This window comes from Lactuca serriola, chromosome 2 (assembly GCF_051521515.1).
Source record: "Lactuca serriola cultivar US96UC23 chromosome 2, Lser_US96UC23_V15, whole genome shotgun sequence".
Taxonomy (NCBI): domain Eukaryota; kingdom Viridiplantae; phylum Streptophyta; class Magnoliopsida; order Asterales; family Asteraceae; genus Lactuca; species Lactuca serriola.
This window is the reverse complement of record NC_136409.1, coordinates 106,867,651-106,875,490: the sequence shown is the minus strand read 5'-3', so window position 1 is coordinate 106,875,490 and position 7,840 is coordinate 106,867,651. Positions and strand designations below refer to the sequence as shown.

The following is a 7,840-nucleotide window of genomic DNA, read 5'->3' as shown; positions in this document are numbered from 1 at the left end:
AGTTATAATCACTAATTCAAATAAAATTATAATTATTGATTGCCAAATAGTTTGAATTTCAAAATGGTAATAAATAATGCTAATTTTAAAGGAGTTAGAAGCATTTAAATCATCTCTAATAAATGAAAGTAATTTTTGTCATATGTCTTCTTCTCATTCATTTTGCCACATGACTTTTTTTAGTTTTTTTTTTTTTTTTTTTTTTTTTTTTTTTTTTTTTTTCATTTTCTTATTTTTCATTTGTCATTTTTTGAGGTTTTTCATTCTTACATTAAATTTTCAGAATTTACCGAAAAACACCTATAACACGAGTTATTAGAATGAAGAAGTTATGACCATCTGCAAATAGATATAGATTCAATCTTGTTTCTTTTTCGTCATATCAGAATTTACGGTTCTATATATGAAAGGTTCTCATTCTATTCATGTAAGGTTATCATTTTATTAATTTGAGAATAAATTCACATAAATGTTACAAACTCATTGATTTACTTTCTTTTTTCAATTATTTTATAAAATGTTAAATGTTTACATATTGACATTAAAATTTTTATTTTTAATAAACATATATAGTATATGGGTCTCACACCTAGTTTGAATATAAAATCATAGAAACATACAAGTGTCATTTTTAGAGAATGAGAGAAACAAAATTAAAAATTATAAGAAAATGACAAGTGGCACACAAACTATTCTTTTATTAGTATAGGAAAATTATTTTCATTAAGTTACTAGTTGTGAGAACCATGTATTACATGAGTTAATTTAAAAAAAAAAAAATATAAATGTTAGAATATTTGAGAACTTTGAATTTATAAGAAAATAAGAACATTAATGAATTATTATAATTGAAATGTTTTTATCTTTTAAATTCAAACAAATAATTTAAATAAATAAACAAAAGAAACTAATGAACTTTAATTTGAGAATTTTGAAATCAAATGGTAAATTTATTAATGAAGTTGATATCTATTTATTACTACAATTATTATAATTATTATATTAAAAGATTATGTTGAATTTAATAAAATAGAAAAACTAAAAAAATGTCATGTGAAAAAAAAATTAATTCAAAATAACCACAAAATGAAATTTTGGCAAATTGAATAAGAGTGTGACATGTGACAAAAAAAACCTTCATTTGTTAGAGTAGATTATTTTCAATAAATTATTAATTAAGATATTTATGTTTTTTTTTATGTAAAGTTATAATCACTTATTCAAATAAAATTATAATTATTGATTACCAAATATTTTGAATTTCAAAATGGTAATACATAATGCTTATTTAAGGGATTTAGAAGAATTTAAATTTAAATATAAAATCATAGAAAAAGACATGCGAGATTTTTAGAGAATGAGAAATAAAATTAAAAATTATAAGAAAATGACAAGTGACAAAAAACTATTCTTTTCCTCCTTAATAAATGAAAATAATTTTATTATCATGTCATTCTCTAATGCATTATGCACATGTCATTCTGTCATAATTTTAAGATATTTATTTTTCCACTTGTCATTTATTCTATTTTTCATTTTTCAGTATATCATTAATTTAGTTTCTATAAATTAAACATACCATAATAATTATATTAATTTCAAACATCAAGTTTTAAATTTTAAATTTCAAACTTCAATTTCAATTTTATATAAATTACAGTTTAAATCTTCGTATTTAACATTTTGTTATAATTAACATGTTTATTATACGGGTCTGACAACTAAACACATAAATTTAATTTATTTTTTTGCATGTTTTTTTTCCTCAAAATTTTTACTTATTTCAAATTTCAAATTCAAATACATTTTTCTTTTAATCATTTGTATTTAAAATCTTGTTTTAATGAACCCGTATAATATACAAATTTCACAATTAATATTAGTATAAGGAGAAACATAAACACTTTAAATAGTTAATTAAATTAAAAAACTTATATAATTTATACTATAACCCTATGATTTTATTTTTGATACATTCATTTAAAATTTTTAACTTTGTTTTAAAAAGTTCAGAAAACCAGACAGTCTTTTTTTTTTAAACCTGATTTTTGATCAAAATTTTGAAAACCAAACAATCAGTCTTTAATAATTTTATTTTCGATAAAGTAAAGTTGAGGGAGGGAGAGAGTATTGTTTTTTAAGAAAGACTTTTTTTCCATCCAAAAAAGTAAAACAAAAACAACATAGTTTCAGACAGTTTACATTTTCTTAACTTCATTTCTTCTTCTTGTTATTTCTTCTTCTTGTTGTTTGTTGTCGTCGTTGTTGTTGTGTTTCATTTCTACTAATTTTACCTCTCTTTCTCTCCTTTTGCCGGCGGAATCGCCGTTTCAGCGTCATCAAGGTCTCTGAAATTCTGGATATAATCCCTAAAATTACCATACTTTTCAAATGGGTTCTTTGATTGACCTAAATCTTTATCCCGATTCTCCTGTCAGAGACACACCCGACGTCACCGCCGGTAACCTCCGGGAAGCCACCACTTTCTTAACCCTAAACATCCCTAAACTCGAACCTAAAGAAGAACCTCTCGACGAACCACCCCAGCCCCACCACCATTCTCATATTAATTATGCAAACCCTAACATTAATTTCACACATCTCGATACATCACAACCTGTCGAGCAACCCGCCGGTGTTGAAAACGATGTTTATTCCGAATTCAGCAGGATTCAGGAGATGTTCCGGACTGCCTTTTCTAATAACACGGAGAAACACGATGCAGCTGGGTTCATCGATCCAGACGCACAAGCAATTGTCCCGGTTCCCGAAGAGAACCAGCATTCCGCCGTCGGAGATTCATCTCGTCGGAAGTATCAGCAGCGGTCAGGTGAATTAGTCAGGGTTACAAACCTGGGAGTCGAAGACGAAAGGTATTTCCGAGACGTGGTGAGAAAAACAAGGATGCTTTACGACTCTCTTAGGGTTTTTGTAACGATGGAGGACGAAAAGCGTCGGAGTCATCAAGTATTCGGTCGTATTCCCCGTGCAAGAGGCGATTTGAAAGCTTCCTCGGTGATGAAAGACCGTGGCCTATGGTTGAATCGTGATAAAAGGATCGTCGGAGCAATTCCAGGTGTTTACATCGGTGATATCTTCTTCTTCCGAATGGAGCTCTGTGTTGTCGGAATGCATGGTCTACCTCAAGCAGGGATTGATTACCTAACCTCAAGTCAAAGCTCTAATGGAGATCCAATCGCCACCAGTATAATCGTTTCAGGTGGGTATGAAGACGACCAAGATGCCGGCGATGTTATCATCTACACAGGACACGGTGGGCAAGATAAATACTCCAGACAAGCCGATCATCAGAGGTTAGAAGGTGGAAATCTCGCCATGGAAAGAAGTATGCATTATGGTATCGAGGTACGCGTTGTTCGTGGGTTTCGATACGAAGGAAGCCCAAGTGGGAAAGTGTATGTCTATGATGGGTTATACAAAGTCATTGATTCATGGCTCGAAATTGGAAAATCCGGTTTTGGTGTTATCAAATTCAAGCTTATAAGAATGGAAAATCAACCCGAAATGGGGAGTGCGATTCTTAAATACGCCCAAGATCTTAGAAACGGACAGATTAAGCCTGTGGGATATGTCCACACAGACATGTCAATGAAGAAAGAGAAACTCCCAGTGTTACTCTTCAACAACATTGACAACAACCACGACCCAATGTTCTATGAGTATCTATCCACATCTGTTTTCCCTCCTTTTGTTTATCATCTTGGAGGGAAAGGGCACGGGTGTAACTGTGTTTCTGGATGCTTGGATGATTGTGTTTGTGCTGCGAAAAACGGTGGCGAGTTTGCTTACGATCAGAACGGTTTACTCGTTAGAGGAAAACCGTTGATTTTCGAATGTGGGCCCCACTGTGGTTGTAGTGCCACGTGTCGGAATCGCGTAAGCCAGAATGGGATTAAAAACAGGTTTGAAGTGTTTAGGTCAAGGGAAACAGGGTGGGGAGTTAGATCATTGGATTTGATACAAGCTGGATCTTTTATCTGTGAATACACGGGTGTAATTCTCACAAGAGAACAAGCACAACTTTTTACAATGAATGGTGACAATTTAGTTTATCCGAATAGGTTTGGGGAGAGATGGGCAGAATGGGGAGATTTGGGACAAATATTTTCTGATTATACACGTCCGTCGTATCCATCTGTGCCTCCACTTGATTTTGCTATGGATGTTTCTAGAATGAGGAATGTTGCGTGTTACATGAGCCATAGTTCGTGTCCGAATGTGTTGGTTCAATTGGTGTTGTATGATCATTCGAATTTTGCTTTCCCTCATCTTATGTTGTTTGCTATGGAGAATATTCCTCCTATGAGGGAGCTTAGTCTTGATTATGGAGAAGCTGATGAATGGACTGGGAAACTGGCCATTTGTAACTAAATCAACTTGGAGTAGCTTTTGTATTACCTGAATGTAAATTCAGGGATGCATTATGCATCGAGGTAACTAACTAACTAACTAACTAACTACTCTTTATTTTTTTGGTATATGCATGTCTTGTTTTGTACCTTTGATTTGTTTTTTACTTTTGTCCATGGTAGATGCAAAAAGTTTTTTCTAATCCTTCATTCGATTAATTTATTCCTTCTGTTTATGATGTTTTGGTTGTGTCATATGGTTTTAAGGTCGAGGTTAACTTGATTTTATATTTTCATCAAATTGCTTTTTAGAGTGTCCTTTTTCTATTCGATGTTAATGAAGGTTTGAATTGAATGTTGCATCATGGCATAAGCTAGTAGGTGAACAACCAAATGATGTTTTCATAATATGTTTTAGGTTTTCCAATCTATGTCATCTAGAATCTTATAATATTTGGTTATAGAAGTTTACAAAATCGTCCACTTGGCACACAATAAAACTCAAAGTTTATGTATATTTTATTAAAAATATACATCCATCTTTAATCCCAATTCTTTATTATGTAATAAGATAAATTTTGGTTTCTCGTATGCATTTTTTCTTTAAGTTTGCCTCTAATATCAAGCAAAGTTTCTTGGTGCTTTAAAGTTTGCAATGTTTTCTCATATCAAGGGGTATTTTAGGTATATAATATATAACCATTAGTCAAAGACTCATGAAACTATGTGTCAAGTCAACTGTTGCATATTTTTTGTTAAAAAAAGTAAATAACGAATTTCGTTCCTATGGTATTGGTATGTCAAAAGTTATGGTTTTAGTCCAAATGTTTGGTTTGTTGCATTATTTGTCTTTGGCTTGGATGTCAAATTACTATTTTGCCCACATCTTCATCTCCTGAAAAGTCACTGACATAAAATTTGTTGCCTTTTGCAGGTAGGCATAATGATAAGATCTCCTGGAAACTATGCAGCTCAGTCTCATAAAAAATCACATCTTATTTATCTCCCAAGAAAGTAAAAATTTTGTTAAAAATTTCACAAGCTCTTACAACCAGTCCACGTAATATGCTGATGTGGAATTATAATTATAATTACATATAAGGGAGTGAAAGTGAAAGATGGTTGCTATGATTGAGCTATAATATACAGCAGGTGATGATATATATTATCTATATGACCACATGACATGGCCACATCCATGATGAGAGTGGTCTTGGATAAATGTGATTGTTTTGTTGTAGACTTGTTGTGTGACTCACTGCTAACCTTACTTTTAAATGTTATAGTTGTTTGTACATATTAAGTTCAAATTTTATAGATGCTCTCCTTGTATAGTGCTTGTCTTGGATTTTTTTTAATTGATTTATTTAAATTGTCTTCATTATTTTCAATCTGTTGTTGGAAGATGTAGCATCATCTATATTTCCTTTGTCATTCCGGGTATTATTATTGTATCTTACCTTTTATTTTGGGACAATTATCACTCATGGAGTCAGAGCAATGTTCATTGCCATTATGTTAAGAATATAAGGTCCTGTTTGATAAGCAGCTGATCGGGTCCGGTCGGTATTAAGGGTGACAACTCTCGAGCCAACCTGTAACCCGACACTGACCCCCGAAAATAGATGGGTTTGAGTTGAGATTTTTGACCCACCGACCCATCAACTCGCCAACCCGTTAACCTTTTTATTTTATGGGTTGGATTGGGTTACCTGTTTGGGTTCATAGGTCAAGCCACCAATATATATATATATATATATATATATATATATATATATATATATATATATATATATATATTACATTTAAAAAAAATAGATATACCTAAATTATAAATGAAATATGATTTTCTTCCGTATTCCTAATATTTCGTATCATTGTATTCTTTCTCTATGTGTATGTTTCTATTTTGTGTTTGTGATGTTTCTATTTTGTGTTTGTGGTTCCCTAATCAAAAAAGAAAAAACACATGTCGTCATTATTAGATACTCACAAGTTACGAACAGGGCTGTTTACTATTTGGATAAAACCGAATTGTCCAATTCGACAATTTGGATTGGACTATTTGGTTCAGATATTCGGATTGGTTTTCAAGAAAACCAAATTATTATTTTGGTTTTCGGATTGGTTTTGATTTATAAAATAAGAACCAAATAGTCCAAAAAAACCGAATAAACATTTATTATTTGTTTATTTATAATATATATCTATAGTTATCTATTACTTTTGTAATTTATTTTTTCAAATAAGTTCAAAACATTTCACCCGATAAGTATGAGGTTGATTTTCTTTTCGATTTGGATGAGTTGACCACGGAAGAAGCATATGAAGATGTAGGATTAACACTGAGTGGTTATGTTTATGATACCATATATCATGTTAAAGATAGTTATGGAGGCCTAGAATTTGATTTTAGTTCTATTTCCACAAATTAAATCAACAAGAAATCATTGGTGTAAATTAAAAGTAGAAGGTAGTGGTAGTGTTCAGTTTTGTTTGGTATGATGTAGTGGATGATTGGATTAGACTAGAATGGATGAAGTTTCAAGAAATGGTGTATGTGTGATCCATGAATGTTGTATAAACCTTAGAATTGATTAACTATATGTATCATAATGCCTATTGCTTATGATCCTAGTGTTATATTTTCGAAGAATACTTGTAAATTACATCATTTTGTCTTTGTCTTATATTTTTATATGCATCTTTTTTTTAAGAATGGTTGTAAATTACATATCCATTTTGTAAATTACACGGTAATTTTATAAATCCAATGGTTAATCATAGATGAATTATTATAAATTTTTTGTTTGAGGGTAATATAGTCATTTTATATCGTCAGTCAGATGTAAAATCAAACAACAAAGTTCAGTCAGAAGTTAACTTAGTTAGAACTTCTAACACAGTCAACTTCTAACCTAGTCAACTTCTAACCCCTCTAACCAATTTAGCAATTATCAAACGACACCTAAGTGAATTTATTGATGAGTTGTTTCCTAAACCAACATTTTTAATCCAATCATGTATAATTCCTGGATGCGTGACAATAAGCTTGTTATCTCCTGGATCTTGAATGTTGTTTCAAAAGAAATCTCTTCAAGTGTCATGCTTGTAGAAATAACTTTTGAAATATGGAATGATTTGAAAGATTGCTTTCAACAACACAATAGTGCAAGAATCATTCAATTTCGTAGAGAAATAATAAACTTGAACCAAAATCAAGACTTGGTTGTTATTTCACAAAATTGATGTCTCTTTGGATGAACTATCCAATTCTTGACCTTATCGTTTCTGTGGGAAATGTCGATAAAATAGAGTTAAAGAAGTAGAGAAATATTTTCAAATGAAACTTGTTATGAACTTCCAAATGGAATTAAAAGATTTCATCTCTCGCCGCTCCAGGTCAATTTCTTATAATGGATCCTATATATCAAATTAACCATGTTTTCTCATTGGTCAGAAGAAATATA

The 7,840-nt window shown here is 31.1% G+C and overlaps 1 pseudogene across 1 annotated transcript; it reads left to right on the top strand.

Annotated features, from left to right (window-relative positions):
• The first annotated feature begins 2,165 nt into the window (after positions 1-2,165).
• Positions 2,166-5,761, top strand: LOC145086607 (histone-lysine N-methyltransferase family member SUVH9 pseudogene; annotated as a pseudogene). Its single transcript, XR_013700514.1, has 2 exons — positions 2,166-4,454; positions 5,305-5,761. The product of XR_013700514.1 is annotated as a histone-lysine N-methyltransferase family member SUVH9 pseudogene (transcript).
• The last annotated feature ends 2,079 nt before the right edge of the window (positions 5,762-7,840 follow it).